Genomic DNA, 23050 nt, shown 5'->3' on the forward strand with positions numbered 1-23050 from the left:
TACCATGTAGAGGCCAAAGACTCCCCGGATCTTAGGGTCGCCCTTCCCTCAGCTTTTTCTACCACTCCTACCTCCACAGCGTGTTCTCCTGGATCCAGCTTTAGTACACGTACAAAAGCCCATTAATTCCTCCCAACTCCTCTGCCTCCGTGCTGCTGGGTCCACCATTACTATTGGTCCCCACTATCTGCATGACCCCTGCGTCCTCTCACACTCCCAGGCACAGCAGCCTGAATGACCTTTTAAAACGTAAGTCAGGGACTTCCCTGGTGGCGCAGTGGTTGAGAGTGCGCCTGCCAATGCAGGGCACACGTGTTCGTGCCCCGGTCCGGGAAGATCCCACATGCCGCGGAGCGGCTGGGCCCGTGAGCCATGGCCGCTGAGCCTGCGCGTCCGGAGCCTGTGCTCCGCAACGGGAGAGGCCACAGCCGTGAGAGGCCCGCGTACCGCCAAAAAACAAGAAAACAAAAAACGTAAGTCAAATCACAATCACACCTCTGCTCAGAAACCTCCAATTGACTTCCTATCTCACTCACAGTGAAATCCAATTATATTCACCAGAGCTGACAAGACCTATGGGATGTTCCCCAACCACTCCCTCTGGGATGCGTCTCCTACGCTCTCTCCACTGACCGTTCCATTCCATTCCATTCGCACTGGCCTCCTTGCTGCCCTTGGCTTCCCGATGCCCGGAGACCTTTCCACGAGCTGCTCTTTGCCCAGAATGGCTCCCCCAGTGCATTATGGCTGTTTCCTTCATTCAGACCTTGGCTCACGTGGTACCTGATCAGAGAGGACCTTGCTGCTAACCCTCTAAAAAAGGATTTCTGCGTCATCCTGTGTCTCCTTGCTCTGATTCATTTTCTCCTCCTGAGCTTTGTTGTTCCCCTCTCTCCCACTAAGATATAAATTGTGTCAGAGCAGGAACTTGGCCTTATTTATTCACAGCTATTTCCCTGCTGCTAGATTAATACCTGGCACATAGTAGGTAACCCCCAAATGTTATTTGAATAAAGTTTCTATCTACTATTCAGATTTTTTTTTTTTTTACTATTCAGATTTTTATAGTATCCAAAACCTAGTTGACCAACCTCAGTATCTCAACACATGTCTAATAATAATGTTTAGATGATGAATACCTTTAGCTGAAAGCAGCACAAGCTTAAGTTGGACAAACCTTGGTTCAAATACTAATTTTGCCAATTATTTTTTCTATGGCCTTGCAAAAGCTATTTACTACTCTAAGTCTTAGTTTTTCTTTTTTAAAGTGGGCCTAATAATACTCGCCTTACCGTCTTCTTGTGAGGAATACAAAAAATATTATCTCATGTGTAAATTCCCTGCATGAAGACTAGTTTATACCAGGTACTCAGTCACCAATGTTATTCATCAATCTTTTACTAAAAGCCCACCATATGCCAGGTGCCATATCAGACTCTGGACAAGTAAATCCTATGAGATGTAAATTTCTTTTAAGAAATAGCCTAGCGAGTATGAAAAAGGGGGATAGAGGATGGGAGGGAGAAGACACTATTAGAAATGAGCTTCAATATGTTAATGTAATAAAAGTACATGTGATTACAATAATGTCACAACAGAAGGAGAGCTCGGTAATAATGGAGAGTGAGGTGGGCTCAGGACCATTTCATAACGGAAGTAATGCCTGAACTTGAAGATGCATTGCGTTTCATAGGCAGGGAAATAGGGCAGACGATGCTCAGCAGATAAAGCAGTGGGCAAAGGCCCTGAGGGGTGAATAGGAAGAGGCATTCAGGAGATGGCAAGCAGTTTAGCACGGCTGAGCATAATATCCAAGGGATTCAGTGGAGTCCAGATTTAGATAAAAGGGCTTTTGATGCTACATAAAGGAGTTTGAATTTTTTCTTATAGGCTGGTATAGTGGGTTAAATGGCACCCCACCCGAAGTTCTATCCATATCCTAGTTCCTAGAACATCTGACTATTTGGACAAAGGACCTTTGCAGATATAACTAAGGAGGTTGGCATGAACAGATCATCCTGGATTTTCCAGATGGGCTCTCAATCCCAGGACAAGTGTCCTTAAAAAAGACACACAGGATATTTTTATTTATTTTTTTATTTTTGGCTGCAGCAGGTCTTCGATGCTGCGGGCGGGCTTTCTCTAGTTGCGGTGAGCAGGGGCTACTCTTCGTTGCAGTGCGTGGGCTTCTCATTGCGGTGGCTTCTCTTGTTGCGGAGCACAGGCTCTAGGTGCATGGGCTTCAGTAGTTGTGGCTCACAGGCTCTAGAGCGCAGGCTCAGTAGTTGTGGCGCACAGGTTCAGTAGTTTTGGCGCACAGGCTTAGTTGCTCCGCTGCATGTGGGATCTTCCAGGACCAGGGATCCGTGTCCCCTGCGTTGGCAGGCGGATTCTTAACCACTGGACCAACAGGAAAGCCCCACACAGAAAATCTGAGAGATAGAAGAGAAGGTTGTGTAAACTTAGGGACAGAGATTAGAGTGATGCAGACACAAAGCAAGCATTTGGAGCCACCAAAACTGGAGGAGGCAAGGGACGATTCTGCCCTAGAGCCACTGGAGAAAGCAGGGCCTTGCTGACACTTGACTTTCAGACTTGACAACACTGAGAGAATAAATGTCTGCTGGTTTAAGTCACTAAATTTGTAGTAATTTGTCACACAGCCTCAGGAAACTAATTTAGCAGGGATTTTAGACTAATCCTTTTTTTTATAAGCAAGATCCTTAAGCAGGACGATCCTAAGGAGATCTCTGAAGGTATGTGGTAAATGGATCCAAAGGTGACTTGACGGTCACAGCATTTAGGTCAAGAATCCAGACCAAAAATGATGGGATTTTAAACTAAAAGCTAACCACTGGTGTGGACTAGGGGCTGAGGGTTGAAAGTTGGCAGATACTCAAGATGTTAGAAGCATAGAAGCTGCAGGATGTGTTCATGGCTTGAGACGATGAAGGAAAAAATATTAAAAATGATTCCCTAGATCCAGCTAAGCTGTCTTAGTGAAACGGATGCCGTCTCCTGAGAGAGGGATTCAGGAGGAAGTGGCATTCTGCTTCTCAAGTGCCTCTGGACATGAGGTGGAGTCAGGAGACACTTACAATAAAGGTCTTGCGCTCAAGAGAGATGGAGGCTGTAGATGCTTGTTTGGGACTTACCGGGACAGGAGTGGTAGCTGAATGTCAGGGAGGACATGAACTTGTTCTGAGAAAGTGTGTAGAGTGAGATGGACAGCACGTAAAGACAAGACACTAGAGGGCCTTTAGACCTAAGCAGACATGGGAATGAGTGAAGAAGGCTGAAGAGAAGCAACGGAGAGAGAATGAGTAGCTGAGAAACAATGGAGATGCGTGAAGAGGGAGGTGGTCAGAGGGGTTTTGGACCACCCAGTCATCGAGGACAGGGGAAGAGTGGCTTTTGCATTTGTCTAATTGGTGTGCATTAGAGACTTTTTTTCCAGAGCAGTGTTTACGGTATGGTGAATAATGGGGCTGGGCTGTTCCTGGGGTAACATGTGGAGGAAATACAGAGATCTACAGAAGAATATTCTTTAAAGAGCATCACAATGAAATGAAGAGAATCACACATTGAGAGAAAATCCATGGGCAATGGAGGGATTCTTTTATTTATATATAAGAAGAGGGATACTTAGGCATGTTTATAGATAACAGAGAAGAGCTCAGAAGGATCCAGTAAAGAAGGAGAGGCTAAAAAAAGAGGGGGGAGGGGAAAGAAATGATACAGCTATAGCGAATATGGAAGAGATGGGAGGGGATGGATTTGACCAAGGAGAAGTCATGAACGAAAGGAGAGGCAGATCTTTCTAGGAGATGGAGGAGAAGATAAGTCTAAGTATAGATCACAGTATATCTACATAGTTAGGGAGAAGAAAATTTTCCTTCTTATGGCCTGCTTTTTTCTTTCTAAAATAAGAGCTAGTCCTTTACATTGGGAAGGGGGCAAAGACAACATCTTGAGAAATTTGGTAAAAATTTAGAAATTTTCGTAAGAGAACCTGAGTGAAGACTAACACAAATTTATTTCTCTCATCCTTCATTGAAGTTCACTCATCAAAAAACTATCTCTCTGCCGATTCATGGCCACTCTTCCCTCAAGAGTTGACTCAAGGATTACTTCCTACCTTCTCTGATGGACCTAGACTCTTTGCTATCCAACTACATATGCCTATAGATTAGACTATATCATATTTCAGTATACAATTTTTACTCTGTCATATTTGTTAAACTGTACCAGGATTAAACTTTGCTTTATACCCTTTTGAATTCTTCCTGTGGCTCACAAACAGTGCTGAAAGATAATCTAGCTCATCTATCAGGACCCATGGCCTCTATCAGTTTGCTGGGTGTACTTCTGACTTATGTGTTTGGTATTGGAGTAATTATTAATAGCATCCCCATTCACTCTCAAAAGTGTCCTAGCTTGAATGATAGTTTATATGAGAGACCCAGGAGAATTCACTTCCAAGAGAGAACATAGGAGCTAGGACAGTAGAAGTTGGGAAATGGTACTGTTAGTAAACCAAGGGACTGATAGCCAAAGGGGATGAGGTGAAGATGGCACTGAGCTGCTTTTGAAGCCTACAGAATAATAGAATCCAAGTTCTACTCACAACCCAGTCAATTCCAGAGTTGTTAGAGAGCTATGGATACTTTTACAACAGTACCCAGCGCTATAGATTCTTTCACACACGGGCATCTGTACTTGTTCCAAAATCCAACACAGAAAAACCAGCAGAAGATACAGCTCTCCTACTGTGCTGTCTCCCCTCTCCCTGCACTCCTCCCTCTAGCTGAGTCAAGTTCCCGTCCTCATGTTCTCTTAATAGAATTTTCTTTTCCTGGAAGAAGAGTAGAAAATTTCTGATTTTGTCACTAAGGTCAATAAAGACAGTAAAAAAAAGCATTATTATCTTTAGGAATAATTAGCCTTAGGAACCATGGATGAGGAGATGAACTATAATTTATTGATACTCTATGTATTATATATGTAGGTAGGTAGGTATTCTAATCAATCTAATGAAAACCTCTGACCTGAGTAACATAATCTGCATTATATAAAAGAGGAGACTGAGATTCAGAGAGGTTGAATCAACGTGCAAATCCACACAGCTTGTTAGTAATAGAACAAGATTCAGGCCAATGTTCATAGACTCTCCAGCCCCCTCTTTCAAAAAACAAAGGAGTTAGGGAACTCAACTGGATCAATCAAAGATCTTTGATATCAAAATAAATGGTCACTATTCAAGAGCTCCAGGCAGCGGCTTCCTTTTCCTTGAAGTTCTCCTTCAGTATAAGTTAACAGTGATTTACTTTGCTTTCTTGCCTCTCACATCACCTCCTTTTGCACACGACCTGACAATCCTCTTTTTGGCCAGCTGTAATGTCATGAGATTATAGGATGGAGACTCGATCTCGGGTCACGGTGTTTGAATGTCTGTAGGAAAGGAATTTGTATTGGGGAAATCATTTTCATTTGAGAAACTGTATATTTATTGATTGTGTCTACTGCCAATGTTTATATCCAATTCTAAGATTTCTGAAAAAAAATTCTTGTTCCTTGCTGCTCAGAAAAAGTTTACTGAAAACACCAGTTCACTAAAAGCCCTGAAATCTGCAAAGTCTGTCTTCTGCTAAAACAACTGTTACAAGTACAAAGGGGCTCCTGCTGACATGCAGTCATGAGGATAGTGAATGGTACACTTGCTGGCATTTGCCTAGTTGACAGTGGGCAAGCTGAGCGAGTTACAGCCTGCGTTCGTTACGTTTGGGATAGTGCTCTAATGATTTGTTCATTTTAATAAAGACAGCTTTTGGTAAAGTAGGAAAAAAACTTAACTATATTTAAACTTACCCACATTTGAATTTTGTCACTGCCATTTGCAGACACCCTGTGCTTTAACAGACTTTGGTGAAGAAGTAATTTCAAGGCAGTTAAGATAACTGGGTCTGAACAAGGACGGTGCAGTGGTTTCTGTTCATTTGTTTTGTTCTGTTTTATTATGGACACTATGAGTTATGGGCACTCTAAGGAGGATGACGTGTTTCTGGCACAGCCTGTCTGTTCCTTTTCACACAGGGCTCATCTTAGACTCCAAGTCACACTGTAATTAACAACACCAAGTAGCCCTCTAGAACCTAACACAACTCATTTGTGATAAATGAAGTTACTCAAAATCTCCCGAGTATAAAAGTAAATGGGATACATCTTAGACATACCTACATTAGGCACATGTATGCATTATTGACAAATACAATTCATTTAGGAGTGACACAAATTCACTGATGAACATTATGTTTTCCACCAAGCACTTTTTTTTAGCTTAAGGTACTCAGAAAGAGTCCATTTCCCATAGTGTTAATGTTGAAAGCTACGGCAATGACACCACAATAATGCCCATCACTGTGATGTATAATATAGATGTTATTGCACATAATAGAAAGCGTTCTTTGGGTGTAATGCATTTTTGTTGCCTACATGCTGACACCAGGCAGATATAAATGTGCTTTAATGTGTTTCCTTTTAAAGGGCTAGTGTAGACACACCCTCGCGTATGCAATTTGGTATAAGGTTTGGTGAGCAGCTCACTTTTACTAGCTGCTTTCTAGATTCACTTTAGTACTCCTAATAGCACTAATTATAAGCTGCACAGTCTTCTATTCCTTCCTTGCTGTTCTTTGTCATTGCACTGCTCATAGACATTTAAACAGTGGAAGCTGTTTATAGTTCATTAAACGCTTTAAGCTGTTGTTCTAAAGTTCTATACTTTTCTTGTATTTTCCAAGTCATTTCCCTCTGCTGTCATATGAAACCACGTATCGCAATTCAATAGAAGACATCAAGTATGCACGTTTTGTGGATAGCCAGCAGGGCTAACAGCCATAAATGGATCAAAGGCTTCGGCTCTCTATTTTATATTGTGTTTGGTGTGGCGTTTGACACAGAATGTTTTAGTCTTTCTGTTTTAAATGATCCTCTCTAATTCTTTTTAAAGTAGAAATTTTGCTTCTTAAATAAAAACACTAGCCAAAAGGGAGTAGTAACTCATATTATGATATGATACAGCATAGAAAATGCGACTATTGGAAAGCTAAGTATTTTCCTATAATATCACAGTAGGAAGAGATGGGGTAATTACTCCAATAAATGACCCACTAGGATGGTATTACAATTTGAAGAAAGAGAGATTTAGAGGCATTAAGACTGCCGTGGGATGTGCAGGAAACCATAGCGGTATCAGAAGGAGGCTGTCTCTTTGATTTCTGTTGGATAGGTCACACTATGCCTTTCACGTCTCGATGTTCTCCTGGGCAAGCCCTGTATCAACCATGTTGTTGGAAGATAATGTAGAATGGCTAATTTAGAATTCCTTCCCCAGAGCACGCCATGATCTTTTTGTGAAAAAATGGAAGTGAGAAGTTAGGGATTTAGTCTTTGCTGTTCAAACCGTATGAAACATTGTTCCCCATTGTATTATTTATTAAGCAAAGACTCACTTTCCTCCTCACATTGGGTGTGCTTAAGACACATGGTTCTGTAGTAGAGACAAGAGCAACTTACCAACAACCAGGTTTAAAATACTAGAGCAAAATAGGAAGAATGGTGCAGAGAAAAGGAGGCTGTAGGTTAAGATTGCATTTCTCAGGGCTTCCCTGGTGGCGCAGTGGTTGAGAGTCCGCCTGCTGATGCAGGGGACACGGGTTCGTGCCCCGGTCCGGGAGGATCCCACATGCCGCGGAGCGGCTGGGCCCGTGAGCCATGGCCGCTGAGCCTGCGCGTCCGGAGCCTGTGCTCCGCAACGGGAGAGGCCACAACAGTGAGAGGCCCGCGTACCGCAAAAAAAAAAAAAAAAAAAAAAAAAAAAAATTGCACTTCCCAACAATGATTAATTTGAGAACCCAGAGGGTGTCTTCTTCTCTAGGAAGAGGCTAGCTTGCTTTCTGTGGTAAGGGGGCTAAGGTGCAATTGTGCAGGTGCCCTACTGTAAGCAGGCAGGCTCCTGTCAAGGTCAAGTGTATGAAGATGGAGTCTCATTCCTGTCCATGCAATATTCTTCCTTCCTGACCTTTTCTTTCACATTTCCCCTTATTATTATGAGATCAAATGGTCTCACGAGACCAAAATTATCATAAAATCAGTCAATAAATAAACTTACAGTGGAAAATTTTATGTACATATAACATAAAAACAGCAAATTTCATTTAACAAGTTGGACTCTGTGAACCCTAAGATTTGTGACCCAGTATGTATAGTTGGTAACAAATAATCAACCTTTGTGAGCGCTGCTTCCCTGGATTTTAATTCCTATTAGTAAGTGCTTAACTACGCCACTTGCCGACACTCTGTGACGCCGTTTGCATCAATGGAATGAGGACTCAGAGCCCCCCACCCATCATTTATATTACATATTACCATAGGATATCATTCTCAAGAATATATTTTTTCTCAGGAAGCTGGGCTACATTTCTGCATCTTTCACTTACATTTTTGTATAAAACCTTGTGAATTTATCTCAATATCTCTATAAAATGGGGAAATGGTATCAAATATAACAATGATATGAGGTCAAATGAGTATTTTTTTAAGTCCAAAAGCACTTTGTAAACTACATAAAATGCTACATAAATGTATGTTGTTATGATTCTTCAAACTAGTAAACACATTTTCCCATCGTGTTAGAAAGTTGAGACAAGCTGGGACCTGCAACCGGGGACCCTTTGCTGCAGGGTCTGCACCTGGACAAACGTCTCCTCTAGCAACAGATACAAAGAAACTATGAAACTATAAGGGACTAAAAATAACTGCGTGCACGTGCAGTTGGGGTAAATTATGAACAAGATACAAAAACACCTGTACCGTTTTTCTAGATGAACCTATTTGCAGGGCAGGAATTGAGACGCAGACGTACAGAACAGACATGTGGACACAGCGGGGGAAGGGGAGGGTGGGACGAATTGGGAGATGAGGATGGACATAGCTACACGACCATGTGTAAAACAGACAGCTAGTGGGAAGCAGCTATAAAGCACAGGAAGCTCAGCTCAGTGCTCTGTGACGACCTAGATGGGTGGGATGGGGGGGTGGGGAGTGTGGGAGGGAGGTCCAAGAGGGAGGGGATATATGCATACATAGAGCTGATTCATTTCATCGTGCAGCAGAAACTGACACAACACTGTAAAGCAATTATACTCCAAAAAAAAAGGCCCAAAACCCAGCTGCCACATCCGAGGTGTCGGGAGCAAAAGCAGGGTACTGCACATGGTACCACCAAGGGGATGGGCAGACCACCTAAGCCACCGTTCCAGCCCAACCCACAGGTCCACTCCTACCCTCACCCCATTTAAAGGACCAGCTCCCCTCCCCCCAGGGAGCGAGCAAGGAAACCTGTTATTGTTTTCACTCCCTCGTCCTAATAAAGTCTTGCCTGAATTTCTCGTCTGGACTCTTAACAATTTCTATTGATTAAAGAGTCCAAGAACCTGGGTCGGTAGCAATATCGGGCATACCTTTGAAGAAATGAATTGAAAAGAAACAGTGAGAAGACATACAGAGCTGTCTGAAGGAAAGCAGCTCAGATTGGGAACAACGGTCATCTCTGACGGGCGTGATTCTAAAGGAGCTTTATTTCCCTTCCTTCTATGTATTTAATAAACATATTTCAATGACCACGTCTTTAATAATAAAACAACCTTTTCTAAATCAAATTACAAAGAACAAATATATGAATTTTTGTGTCTGAAAATAGAATAAAAACTGAAATGCATGTAACTAAGAACACTTTATTACATAAAGACCTCATAAAATAGGAAAAGTACCCAAAGACCTCAATAGATAAATAGTCAAAGACCGCAAAAAGACAATCTCTTCTGAGGACAAATAGCTAGGGATAACATACGGAAATAAATATTCATCATTAATCAACAAAATGCAAATTAAAACGAGGTAACTCTTTATAGATTAAATTAGCAAAAAATGTAAATGATCAGACCCAGTACTTTTGCAGGAACAGTAAAACTGAAATCCTCATGCATTTCTGGAGGCGCTCACCTATGGGGTGTTTATGCAGTGCCCAAGAATGGTTTGGTGCAAATCATGCCCCACCACTTTCTTTCTTTTTTCTTTTTTTAAAACTTTTAAAAATTTATTATTTTTTTAACTCTTTATTGGAGTATAATTTCTTTACAATTGTGTGTTAGTTTCTGCTATATAGAAAAGTGAATCAGCTATACATATACATATATCCCCCTATCTCCTCCCTCTTGTGTCTCCCTCCCACCCTCCCTATCCCACCCCTCTAGGTGGTCACAAAGCACCAAGCTGAACTCCCTGTGCTATGCTGCTGCTTCCCACTAGCTATCTATTTTACATTTGGTAGTGTGTATATGTCCGTGCCACTCTCTCACTTTGTCCCAGGTTACCCTTCCCCCTCCCTGTGTCCTCAAGTCCATTCTCTACATCTGCATCTTTATTCCTGTCCTGTCCCTAGGTTCATCAGAACCATTTTTTGTTTTTTTAGATTCCATATATATGTGTTAGCATATGGTATTTGTTTTTCTCTTTCTGACTTACTTCACTCTGTATGACAGACTCTAGGTCCATCCACCTTACTACAAATAACTCAATTTCGTTTCTTTTTATGGCTGAGTAATATTCCATTGTATATATGTGCCACATCTTCTTTATCCATTCATCTGTCGATGGACACTTAGCTTGCTTCCATGTCCTGGCTATTGTAAATAGAGCTGCAGTGAACATTGTGGTACATGACTCTTTTTGAATTATGGTTTTCTCAGGGTATATGCCCAGTAGTGGGATTGATGGGTCGTATGGTAGTTCCATTTTTAGCTTTTTAAGGAACCTCCTAACTGTTCTCCATAGTGGCTGTATCAATTTACTTTCCCACCAACAGTGCAAGAGGGTTCCCTTTTCTCCACACCCTCTCCAGCATTTATTGTTTGTAGATTTTTTTCCCAAAAGACTATTCACTCGGTGTGTGCAGAGTGTAGGGACACCAAAGGGAGGAGGGAATCCTGGTTGAAGAAACTGGGACTAACAGCAGTCGGCTCTTCTTACACCTAGTCCAGAGGAATCACGAATGAAAAGAATTCTTGAAACACAGAAGAATAGTTAGGTATGTACGAAAAGAGTCCTGGAGAGGAGAATTGACATTCCGTCAAGGGACACCATCAGCCTGAGGCAACCTCTTAAGGAGGGAGCCAGGGGAATAGGTGCCCTAACCCAGGGTTCCTAACAGGTCCCAACCTCTGTGAGGAACGGGGCTGTACAGCCGGAGGTGAGTGGCAGGCAAGTGAGCAAAGCTTCGTCGGCCGCTCCCCATTGCTCCCTACCGCTCACATTACTGCCTGAACCATCCCCTAATCTCCCCCTACCCTCCGGTCCATGGAAAAATTGTCTTCCACGAAACCGGTTCCTGGTGCCAAAGAGGTTGGGGACATCTGCCCTAACCTCATTTTTCTCTCTTTGTCCCTTGCCAAGTTTCCCCATTGGCTGAACCCAGCTATTTGTCTGTGTGGAGTCAGTTGGTGCAGCCCATGTGGTTCAACCTCGTGGCACAGAGAGCAGGGTGCAAAAGGAAGAGGAACGGGTCTAGAGAATGCCTGTCCCAGGCCCTCTTTGAAAGAGAGGCAAAAACCAGATTTTGCGGTGCTGTAAATCCCCACCAGACCTTCCTGTCTTCTCCAAGGACTCTTTGGGGGAAACAAATACATTTCTTGTCTTTTCCTTTCAGAGTACCTCTACCAGTTTCCTTCAGACCTAGGTGTCAGTGGGGCACAGGCTCTGGACATCCAGCCTCTGTAAAGCATCATCAAAGAACTTAAATAGAGTCACTTTTTAGGGGTTAGTCTCACACTCAGTAATACTGCTGGCTAATAATCACTGGGCTGGGACTGGCATGTTTGGAGCAAGTGGTTGAGGGCAGTCTACAGAGCATCAGAGGAAATTCAATGAGATTCTAAGACTATATATAAGGCAGAAATGACTGTGATGGGGTTTGAGACCCCAGCATCAAGGACAAATCACTCCATGGCTGATCCATGGTTATGGACCAATGGTTAACTTCTACTAGATTAAGGAACACTCTTGTCAGAAGCAAATTTCAGGCCCCAAAAGTACAAAAAAGGAGTCCAGAAAGCTCAAAAGAAAAACTGGTAAATTAGGCAGGTTAGTGAATATTGAATTAAAGACTATGTATTTGACAAAAAGATGGATACAAATATATAGCTATCCCATGGCTATAATAACTGAATAAACTTGAAAAATAATTAGAATTCGCTATTGCATTTATAGAGAGTTTTGTTTCGTTTTGTTTTGCCTATGAATCTTTTCAGCGTTAAGGAATAAATGGATGAAAAAGTCCAATGAGGAACAGGTGCATTAAACTAAAGATAAATTTCCTCAAAGCCATTATATGAAAAGTGTGTATACTTCCTCCATAAAAGCTCTCAGATTTAAAATACAACAGAAAATGATAACAGTGAAAATGACAAATCCCAGCTTCTTCTCATGTTCATCCCAGGACACTTTTGGTGCCCGTTCTCATCTCCTCACTTTCTTTCTCCCATTGTCTGATTTTGGCAGCTCCACTTCTCCCGTTCCTCTCTGAGTCTTCATTCAGATTGGCTCCAGGAAATGAAAAGAAAGAAACGGTCTTGTAGTATGTCTCCTTCACCCCTGCCACGTTTCATATCCCTTCTCACTGGGAAACTATTATGCAGCAAAAGCAGAGGAGACTCACTACCATTGTGATGCCGGGAATGCTTTGCCTTGTGAGTGAAGTCAAAGGAGAGGGAATATACATAGCTTGATACCCAGAACAATTTCAAGGGTAAACAACGGCTACAATCATCCTTAGTCCAAGTTCTTTTCTCTGGACTTCCTCAGAAATGATTTTCTTTTCTTCTTAATTCTAAATGACCAACAATCTAGAATAAAAAGATTTTTTAAAAAAATCATTTTCATCTTGACAATACGTGGGAAAATATTACTGGCCCCAACTTTGTAAATAACGGCTTCATTTAGATTTACTATGGCTGCTTATATTACTAAATAATCATCATTATGTGCTTATACTTATTGAAGTAGATTATCAAAATGCAGAACATAGTATTTCCATTAACTCTTTCACATTAATGAGTTGCTATTTAGTAAATTACTGTTTCCCGTCACTAAAACGAAGGAAGCCAGTGGCCTGAATGATTTTCCAAAGTGCCTATTAATAAACACCCAAGACATATATTAAAATACTGGAATGCAAAGGTCTTTGGGAAGTAGATAAGCATGTGAACTAGGGTCTTTAAAAATGTGCAGTAAAGCTTTCATGGCCATAGTGTATTGTCCAAAAAATTCCTCTTCCTAGGTTTGCTTATCACTGATTTTCACTACCTTTCAATTTGTGGCAATTTTGCAGTGACTTTGACTGAACCAAGGCTATTTTTATTTCATTGTTTTGTGGGGAAATACTAAATGACTATTTTTAGATCAAGTATTTTCTGATCACATTACTCCATTTTTCACTTCACTATGTTAGAAGCACTGGAAGACAGAAAGAACCTATACCAAACGTAGGTGTAAGGTTTTACCTTTCAAAATTCTTGAGGTATTAATGAACCTAATTGTTGAAAAGCATAAACTATTTAGTGCAGTGGCTATCATTCTTCCTTCCTTCCTTCCTTCTTTTCTTTTTAATTTTTATTTTATATTGCAGTATGGTTGATTAACAATGTTGTGTTAGTTTCAGATGTACAGCAAAGTGATTCTGTTATACATATACATGTTTCTATTCTTTTTCGAATTCTTTTCCCATTTAGCTTATTACAGAGTATTGAGCAGAGTTCCCTGTGCTATACAGTAGGTCCTTGTTGGTTATCTATTTTAAACATAGTAGTGTGTACATGTCAGTCACAAACTCCCAATCTATCCCTTCTTAGATGTTGATAAATCTAAGATTTAATATTTTTAGTTTTTTAAGTTAGACATTTTATGTAGAGATAATTGAAGATTCACAAGCAGTTATAAGAAATAATACAGAGAGAACAGTTACCCCATTTCCCCCAATGATAACATTGTGCAAAACTATAGCGCAATATCGCAACCAGAATATGGACATCAACACAATCAAGATGCAGAACAAATGAACTTATTTACAAAACAGAAATAGAGTCACAGATGTGGAAAACTAACTTACGGTTACCTAGGGGGAAAGGGGGGGAGAAATAAATTGGGAGATTGGGATATATATATATATATTAGAGAGAGAGAAATATACAAGTAAACCACAGGAATCAAAGAAAGTGGGTGGAATCAGTCTGATTTCAAGACTCACTATTTAACTACAATAATATATATATATTTTTTCTAGGTTTTAAGTTATATTTACATAACTTATAGTCTACTGATGTCATCATTTTACCAGTTCAAGTGAACTATAGAAACTTTACCTCCTTTTATCCTGCTCAGTTTATGATATAATTGTATTTATATTTCCTGTACATACATTTAGAACCACATCAAGTAATATGACAATTTTTCTTCAACCATCAAACATAATTTTAAAATCTCAAGGAAGAAGGAAACCAAATTGAGCTGACCCATGTTTTTGCTTATCATGTTCTTACTTCTTTCCTGAATTTCCAGATTTCCTTCTTTAATCATTTCCTTTCTGTTTAGAGAACTTCCTTAAGCAGTCTTTTAGGTAGATCTGCTGGCAATAAATTCTCTCAGTTTCCCTTCATCTGAGAATGTCTTGATTTCTCATTTATTGCTAAAGGTTTTTTCACTCAGCATATGATTTTAGCTTGAGTTTTAATTTTATAATTATTTTTTTTAGCACTTGAAATATACTATACCATTATATTCTGGTCTCCATGGTTTCTGAATGAGTAATGAAAGAGTTTCATTCAAACTCTTTTCCCCCCTATTTGTAAGGTGCTCTTTTTTCTCTAGCTGTTTTTACTGTTTTTCCCTTGCTTTTAGTTCTCAGAAGCACAAGCATGATATGTCTTGCCATGAATATATTTGGGTTTATCCCATCTAAGTTTTCTTCAGTTTCTCGGATCTGTAGGTTTATATCTCTTACCAAATTTGGGATTTTTCAGCCATTATTTCTTTGAGTGCTTTTTGTCCCAGTCTGATTCTTCTCTCCTTATGAGGCTCTGATGGTATGAATGTTTGCCTCTTGTTATAATCCCTAAATTTCTGGGGCTCTGTTTATTATTTTTTTCTACTCTGTTTTCTTAGACTGAGTAATTTGTACTCTTCTATCTTCCATTTCATTGATTCTTTCCTCTGTCCTCTACATTCTGTTCCTGGCTCATCCACTGGTCTTTTTATTTTGGTGTTATTATGTTCTTCAGCTCTAAAATATCTATTTGTGTTTTTTTAATGCCGTCTACTTCTTCACTGAAGTTTTCTATACCTTTGCTGAGTCTATTTTTTCATTTGTTTCGAGCAAGTTCTTCATTCTTCACTGAAACATTTTTATCACAGCTGCTCTAAAATCATGATGAGCTCTTTCTACGATGTCTGGCATCTCAGTGCTGGCATCCGTTCATTGCCTCTTCTCGTGCACTTTGAGATCTTCCTGGTTCTTACTTTGGCAAATAAATTTCTATTGAAAATTGGACCTTTGTGTATCATGAAATGAGACTCTGGATCTTATTTAAACTTTTTGTTTTAGCTGGTCTTCTATGATCCTCTTCTGGCAGGGGAAGAGGGTGCCACCTCATTACTGCCACGTGACCTCTGTAGACCTTCTAGGTAGGGAGCTCATTACTGTTGGACATGAGTGGGATTTCCAGCTCCCCACATGGTTTCCACTGATAGCTTATTACTGCTTCGTGGTGGTGAAGGTGTTGAATCTCCATTGGGGCTTCTTCTGATACCACCCCAGTGTTGAGAGGGATGGCCATCTCATTCATGCTGGGTGGAGTGAAACTTCGGGATTCCCCTCTTGTCTTCAGTGACATGGGAGGGGAAGTGGGGTATCATTACCAGATAGACCAAAGTCCCAGCTCCCTATTTGGTCTTTTCTGATACTATCCAGGCAGAAGTTTGGAGCACCTCCGTATAGTCTCATGAGCATGGAAGTCTAGGATCCCCACTTAGCCTTAGTTGTCATGGATGGGGGTGGATTCACTTTCTCTTTTCTTTCTGTAGGATTTGGCTACAGTAGAGTGTTACTGTCTAAAAGGTTTCTTTCTTGGTTGGCTGTCCCTTTCCTGGTTCTTTGGGTAGAGAAAGCAGGTTTTTCTTGAAACTTTTTTGTGTGTCTCTACCTGTTAGATTTCTGGGTTGTCAGCTTCTTCAGTTTCTAGTCTGAGGCAAGAAGGAAATCCAGAGAACTTGCCCCTGTGTCATTCCTCAGGTCCCGAAGACACTGCCTGGTCTTCTGTTATTTCTCCATCTTTCAGATACTTCTTACGTTCGTTTTATACGTAATGTCCATTGTATAATGTTCATTGCACTTAGTGGAAGGAATAGAGAAAATTGTGCACATTTCATCTTCCCCAAAGTGGAAGTCTCCAGATTTTTATTTTTTAAAGATGGCTCTTCTGGTAGAAATTTGCAAAATTTCTTTCCAAGTCTTATACAAAAGTCAAATTTAGAATGAGACAGAAAACTGGAATTATTTGAAGAAAAAATGATTTGAGCTCCATAAGTTGGGTTCCTTAATATTCTTGCAATGAAGCAAGAGTAAAAGGTGTTGAATTTAGGCATAATATGGTCCTGGATCTTGGCCTTTTTAATGGCTAATACAGGACAAGAACAAGAACTCTATCAAGTTTTCAAATCAGCCAAAAATGTGACACTAGCTACTGTTACTCTCCTCACCTTGTACTTAAAAGGACACATTCTCCTTGATGCAGAAATATAAAGTAATTTCTCGCTATTTGATAAATGAAATTGTCCACATTGACAATGGCAGTCTCTTTCATGAAAATTACATTCACCAACCACTGAAGGAATGCATTGACTACCTATTGTGTGTCTTGCACAGTAGGAGCTAGGCAGGGATGGTTCCATAATTTGTGAGTGCAAGTGAGAAATAAAACTGTGGAGCTGCTTATTCAAAAAGCGGAAAAAAATGTCATTCAAGGTATAATACAGACAATTCTTTTCTTCCACTCTCTCTCTTGATTTGTCCTGGTGTATTTTATTTGCTGTTTGATGTTGTGCTCCCTCAGGCAATGGGCTACTCCACCTCCTGGGCTACTTCTCTTCTCACAGGCTCACTGTCACAGTCCACAATGGACAGGCCACTCCAAGGGATTTTTTTTTTAAAACAGTTTAGAAGAGGAAGTTTATTTATGGATGTGCAGAAAACATGGTGAGGGCCCTTAGACTGGCCTGCAAAGGGGCAATGGGTGGGGATTGAAAACAGATGCCCCAAGTCAGTCCTAGGGAGGAAGGGCTCAGGAACCTGGTGTGTGTGTGTGTGTGTTTGTGTATGTTGGGGGTGGAGGGACAGTGCTGGTGTTGACCGCAACCCAGTAAAGAGAAAGCATGGTGCCTGATTCCCCAAGTGGCGACAGGCCAAGAATCCTCAGGTTGGAAGAAAACAGGGAGGAATCCGAAGGTAGTGTGTGTGTGACCCCAAGGGAGCCCCAAAGACACGGTGGCAGTGAGGACCATTCAGGCCTTGGCCTCCAGCAAATTCCATCACTGCTTTTGGCCTGGCACCATTTTGGCTGTTCTGAGAGCAGCTTGCCCAGGCCCAGCATGCTGGGCCACGAGCCCTCGACCTTGACTGTCTCTGCTCCTGGGCCCAGCTGTCCCCTCCTCGCCAAGCCCCCTCAGCACAGCCACTGGCTCATTCTGTTCTCTGCGTAGAGCCTGCCAGGCCTGGCCCCGCAGCTGTAGCTCTGCCACCTGCCTGTTCTTGGCCTCCTGTTTCTGCACATAGCGCCACAGGGCGTCCCATTTCTGCAGGAAGCAGAGCAGCTTGGTGCTAGGCAGGTCTTTCTCCAGGATCCCACTAGGGTGCCAGGCTGACTTCTTGTGGTCTTTGCCAGCGTTCACAATTGTATCCAAGGCATCAAGACAGCTTCCAGCTTCCCTTCAGCTTTTGTACCAGGGCATACTTGGTACGTCTTCAGGTGTGCATGTGAGGTTTGGTAGTCACCTGTGAACGGGCCTTGGGGCTCCCAGCATCAGACTGGGACAGCTGCCACCATGCCCCATCCTAAGACACGGGAAGCCATACATCTCACCCCAGCTCTCCATGCACACAGATGCCCACCAGGGTTGGAGGGCAGCAAAGACTGTTGGGAAGGGGCATCAAGGGAGATATTAAATAGCCCTCAGGGTGCAGGGATGGGTAGGGGAGAACCCACACCAGGGAGGGTGGTAGCAGGCATGGTCATCTGAGCTGAGTCCAGATCTATGGCACGTGCTCCACTGCCCCAGAGGACTTCACTTACAAGGTACAAATAAATGCAAAGATAAAATTGTTAAGAAATTTAAAATGGCAACCACAGAGCATTAAGCCTAAACACAGGACCCTTCTCAGCCTCGTGCCCTGTGTGACTGCACTAGTCTCATGCCGTGAAGCCGGCCCCGGCACTAGGGACACAGTGGTGCAATGCCTTGAAATTCTTTTTAAGACTTCCAAAGATACTGGTTGAAAACGTAAAACTTTAGTCTTTTAAGCATATACGTTGTGTGTCTTGTTAACACACACTTCAGGAATCTGACTGTTTTCTAACTAAATTGTTGCATTGTTTTGACATTTGGAAGACATTAACACTTTCAAGTGGCTTTGATGAGAAGGGGCTGTTGACTTTCTTTACTCCATCAAATCTTGGTATTATGGTAAAGACATTTATTTTACACTCATAAATTTCTTAGTGATCCCATTATTATTCTGTAATTATTCCTTCAAGGCACAAACTAAGTTCCATGACTCAGTAGGGACTATTTTGTTTCATCAAGAACAAAGAAGCTGCAATGTATTTACTGTCTGATGAAACTGAAAATCCTCAAATGACTCTCATCAACATCCCCATTCCTTTTTTCCCCCCACTTTGTTTAAATAGGTGTGTTTTGTTTTGTTTTGTTTTTTACCTTCTGTAATACTCAGCATCAATTCTTTGGGCAGAATCAGTATGTCTACCTATGCGGCTGTCTAATAGAATTGTATAAATTGGATTGACTTCAAATTTCTTTCTTATTTTCTTGCAAAAGTTTTTTTTTTAATGTTCAGATAAAATAATAAGGATTAAAAAGTAGGTTGTATAGTTGATTTGGGGATTTGGGCATAAATTCTAATAATAGTGTTACTAGTGTCAATGGTAACATAATATTTTTTTATTGAAGGTTGCTTCTGTGTCAAACAATATGTTACAGGATTTATGTATCCTTAACACATTTAATGTGTACATTTATTCTTTCAATGTTGCAGGGTAGGTATTGTTGCTTCTAATTGACAGATGGGGGAACTGAGGCACAACAGCGTTAATTTGCCCTAAGAAAGTAAAAAAGTTACAGTTTCTTAAACACTTAAGTTCTTTCCACTCTGCTCTGTAGTCTCCAAAAATTGTCTTCTTTTGCAAAGAAAGAAATATCCTTATCGATATGAATTTGTTAAAAAATTTTTTTTTAAAGATAGATGAGATGATTCTCATGGATGACTGTGTAATCTAAGGTTCATTGTTGTGTTGTTTGGTGTATTTGTTTGTTTATAGTTTGTACATTTAGCCATGACAATATATAAAAACACTTCATATCAAGAATAAAGTTAAAGGACTATTTAAAAGAACTGGCTTAATATATTCACCCTCTTGTTTGAAAAATAATGAAATTTGACCATAACTTGCTTGGAAAATAGGCATCTCCATCTTGGAACTCATGCATGGAGTTACTTGCTGAGGACAAAAGGGTTCTATAATAAGTGGATTCTCTAAAGATGTCCTTTGGAACAGTCCCCAAAGACAGAGTAGCAAAGAGGCTATAGGGTAGGTGATTTTTTTCTTTTTTTTTTTTTGCGGTACGCGGGCCTCTCACTGCTGTGGCCTCTCCCGTTGCGGAGCACAGGCTCCGGACGCGCAGGCTCAGCAGCCATGGCTCACGGGCCCAGCCGCTCCGCGGCATGTGGGATCTTCCCGGACCGGGGCACGAACCCGTGTCCCCTGCATCGGCAGGCGGACTCTCAACCACTGCGCCACCAGGGAAGCCCAGGGTAGGTGATTTTTCACATTTACATGCAAAGTTAATTTGGGATTTGCTTATTGTTCTCTGTCTTTGTTCCAGTGCTTCTATCAATTCTAACCAATTCTACTTTTGTGTGGAACTTATCTGGAATGTTAGCTTGAATCTCTGGAAATAAGAGAACTAGAATTAACACATGATGTCGTTTTCCCCGAGAGAGTAGAACGTATTTAAGATGTTCACTTACCTATGTATTTGGTACTATCTAACCTCATAGTTCTTCAATATTTGGAAGATGTTTTGAACCAAATACGGTATATTTGACAGAGTTTACTTACGTTGTTTCCTTCTCTTACAAAGGTATGATTTACATGATTTGAAGCATAAGGAAGATGATAATAAAAATCTGATAATTTTTAATATTACCTATGCTTTCAGTATTGAGCAGCAATTTAGTCTAGGGTTAAGAGTGCAGACTCTGAAATCAGCTTGCCTCATTTTCATCCCAGTTCTGTCTCACTAGTTGTGAAAGCTTGAGAAAGTCACTTAGATCCCCTGGGTCTCAGCGTCCTTCATCATTACCATACGCAGTGTTAACAACCGGGCCTGGTAAACTTTATTAAGCATAAGCTATGAATATTGTTTGAGTTCATATTTTTGTTAAACCTGCAAACAGCTTCCTAGAGCATATAGTCTTATAGTTAACCTTTAATATAGACCAACTAGGAAGCTAGGCTTCCAAGTGTTTTCATGACCTGTGTCTCAGTGTCTGCCAGCAGATACTTTAGGACTAAATTATATTTAAAATAGATAACCAACAAGGACCTACTGTAGAGCACAAGGAGTGCTGCACAACATTCTGTAACAACCTAAATGGGAAAAGAATTTGAAAAAGAATAGATACATGTATAACTGAATCATTTTGCTGTACACCTGAAAGTAATACAACATTGCTAATAAACTATGCTTCCATATAAAATAAATTTTTAAAAAAAATTAGTTCAGGAAAAAAATAAATTATATTGCCTAATTCTCAGACAAGATCTTTTACTTTTACTCAACACATGTGGATAACGAATGTTTTTCCATTTACCTGAGTACAAAGTTCTCAGTAATTTTAGGTCCTTCTTGAGTTGTCTAGACTTTCATGTGTAATTATCTAAACCGTCTCTATAAAGTATCCTTCTTCCCCAAATTGTTCTGGCTGCTTCATTGTCATCCTTCAGGACTCAGCTTACTCTGTGACACCATACTTGCAAAGTCTTCCTTGAATAAAGTCTCACCTCCTACCTGTTTCAAGATTTGGTTATACCTCCTTCCAATCGCTTCCTTAAAACCCTGTGTTTAGCCAAATTATCCTCCTAGATTATTTGCTGAATGTCTTACATTCCTCACTAAATAGATTAATAGGACAAGAACTTCTGCATTAGAGTATCTTTCATTTAAAAGACATACTGTTTGCTGGGCTAGGAGTTGAGGACCAGCATAGGCTATTGGTCTCCCACCCTTGATCACACCTTCTCTAATTCCTACCCCACTTCTCTTCTTCCCTCTCAGCCCTCACTTTTTCTACTTGCTCACACAGAATGGTTAGGTCACTGCACACACAGGCAGAAAAATATATTTTTTCTTTCTTTTTTTTTGCGGTACGCGGGCCTCTCACTGCTGTGGCCTCTCCCGTTGCGGAGCACAGGCTCCGGACGCGCAGGCTCAGCGGCCATGGCTCACGGGCCCAGCCGCTCCGCGGCATGTGGGATCTTCCCGGACCGGGGCTCGAACCCTCAACCCCTGCATCGGCAGGGGGACTCCCAACCACTGCGCCACCAGGGAAGCCCTATTTTTTCTTAATTTTCCTATATTTGGGCCAAATCCTTAACTTATAGCAGAGTAAACTCCAGGACCACTTGGTTGGTGCATAATTTATCTAACGCTTCTTTTGCTGTTGATCAAAGTGTTTCCACACTATAACTTCCCCAGAGTATTTTCCATGAAAGATTATAAGGCATTTTGTGAAACAAAAATAGTACCATAGAAAACTAATGACAGGTCTATAAATAAAAAGAATCTTGTGTTTAGATTAGGGTCAGGAAATGCTGCCTAGCACTGTGCCTTCTTAGACCTCCTGACGTGCTGTAACGATCTGCGGTTAACAAAAAACAAGCGAAATCATTTGTATTACGTTATGTTTAACCAGATTTACCTCTAATTATTTGACCATGAATGCTTAGCTGCAGTGTCACACCTGGGAAATCCCATTCTTTCCTGAAGCCCCAACTGAAATATGTCAGCAACTGCCGTTCTCCACACAGAAGATAATCTGCACTGATCCTCCGACATGTGGGGTGTGTTTGGGCTCTCCTTTGCTAATTTGTCCTCTAATTCCCAATGACTTGGAACGTCATTTTGACTGACCCTCAACACAATTTTTAAGGAATATTTTTTATGCAAGTGACACTAAAGAAATATATGGGGGCTTCCCTGGTGGCGCAGTGGTTGAGAGTCCGCCTGCTGATGCAGGGGACACGGGTTCGTGCCCCGATCCGGGAAGATCCCACATGCCGCGGAGCGGCTGGGCCCGTGAGCCATGGCCACTGAGCCTGCGCGTCCGGAGCCTGTGCTCCGCAACGGGAGAGGCCACAACAGTGAGAGGCCCGCGTACCGCAAAAAAAAAAAAAAAAAAAAAAAAAAAAAAAATATATATATATATATATATGATAGTGTAAAGCATAGCAATTATTAGGAATATTACAGCTGATATTTCTGAAGCTTGGCCTACCTTCTGGTGAGCTTCTTACTGATTGTTTTAAATGAACTAATTAATTACACTTCATTTGAATGTTAACAGAGTTTGTAGTCAATTTTTATTATT

At 41.1% G+C, this 23050-nt stretch overlaps 1 long non-coding RNA gene across 3 annotated transcripts in view; it reads right to left on the reverse strand.

Moving 5' to 3' along the window:
- Positions 1–2117: 2117 nt before the first annotated feature.
- LOC132593708 (uncharacterized) overlaps positions 2118–23050 on the reverse strand; it is a 395759-nt gene continuing 374826 nt past the window's right edge. For all 3 annotated transcript variants that reach the window (XR_009559490.1, XR_009559491.1, XR_009559492.1), the window contains one exon: positions 2118–2432. This is a non-coding gene — a long non-coding RNA (uncharacterized lncRNA). The remainder of the gene's footprint in view (positions 2433–23050) is intronic.

This window comes from Globicephala melas, chromosome 17, assembly GCF_963455315.2.
Source record: "Globicephala melas chromosome 17, mGloMel1.2, whole genome shotgun sequence".
In the NCBI taxonomy this organism is placed as follows: Eukaryota; Metazoa; Chordata; class Mammalia; order Artiodactyla; family Delphinidae; genus Globicephala; species Globicephala melas.